The following is a 1,435-nucleotide window of genomic DNA, read 5'->3' on the forward strand; positions in this document are numbered from 1 at the left end:
TGGATTGTGATAAGAGTTGTATGAGCCCCCAATAAAATGATTTAAAAAAATAAAGATTTATTTGAACATAAAAAATAGATATAACTGATGGCATATATTCAATCTTGTTTTGTTAGGTGCCACCCAGTCAGTTCAGACTCGGTGACCCTATCGGCAACATAAGGAAACAGTGCTTGTTTCTTGTGTCATCCTTACACACGTTTTCTCTTTGAGCCTATGATTTCAGTCATGTCAATCCATCTTTTTTGCTGTGCCTTTTCTGTAACAAGCATTCTTTCAGGGACTGGTCTCTCCTGAAAACCTGTCCAATGTCCAACATCTTGCCATCCTTGTATCTAAGGAGCATTCCGGCTGTACTTCTTCCAAGACAGATTTGTTGTTGTTTTTTGGCAGTCCAATTACTTCCAATATTTTTCACAAGCACCATAATTCAAATACATCGATTCTACATTGATCTTCCTTAATCAATGTCCAATTTTTACATGTGAATGAGATGATTAAAAATGCCATGGCCCCCAAAAGACTGGACTGGAAAACGCTCCTAAGGGCCAGCAAACGATCCCTGAACTAACTACAAGCTTTTCTCTTGTGAACTGTTTTGTTCTGTTCTTTGTCAGTGGTTTGTTTTTGTTGCCTGGTTGTATATTGTTGCTTTGTTTTCCTCTGTCTTGTTTTCGTGCATGTTAGTGTCTCCACAGGTCTGTCTGAATAGGACAGGCTGGATGAACTATCTGGAGGAAAAACAACGGGACCGACAGTTCCGGGGGGACTTGGGGTGGGGGGGTAGAGGGGTATAAGGAAGTGGTGTTAACAAACCCAGGGACAAGGGAAAAACATGGGACCCCAAATGGTAGAGAAGGGGGAGTGGCAGGCCTGGTGGGAAATGATCAAGGGTAAGGTTGATTAGAGAAGAGGTATACTCTAGCCCAGGTGGCGATGAAGCATGGTAGTAGGGCAGGAGGAAGGTCAAGGGAGATGGAGGAAAGAGCTAGGAGTCAAAGGGCATTCATGGAGGTCTAGACAAAGACATGTACATGCAAATATATATAGGAGGATGGGGAAATAGATCTATGTGTCTATATTTATAGGTCAAGTATTAAGGTGGCGGAAGGACCTTGGGCCTCTACTCAAACACTCCCTCAATGTATGAATACCTTCTTTTATTAAATTGGAACTCTATGATGCTCACTCTCCCAACACAACGGCTGGAGCCAAAGTGGGTGAACAAGTAAATGTGGTGAAGAAAGCTGATGGTGCCCGGCTATCAAAAGAGATAGTGTCTGGGGTCTTAAAGGCTTGAAGGTGAACAAGCGGCCATCTAGCTCAGAAGCAAATAAGCCCACATGGAAGAAGCACATCGGCCAGTGCGATCCCGAGGTGCCCAAGGGACCAGGTATAAGGCATCATGCAAAAAAAAAAAAAGATATAAGTGTGT

Source organism: Tenrec ecaudatus, unplaced genomic scaffold, assembly GCF_050624435.1.
Source record: "Tenrec ecaudatus isolate mTenEca1 unplaced genomic scaffold, mTenEca1.hap1 Scaffold_538, whole genome shotgun sequence".
Taxonomy (NCBI): domain Eukaryota; kingdom Metazoa; phylum Chordata; class Mammalia; order Afrosoricida; family Tenrecidae; genus Tenrec; species Tenrec ecaudatus.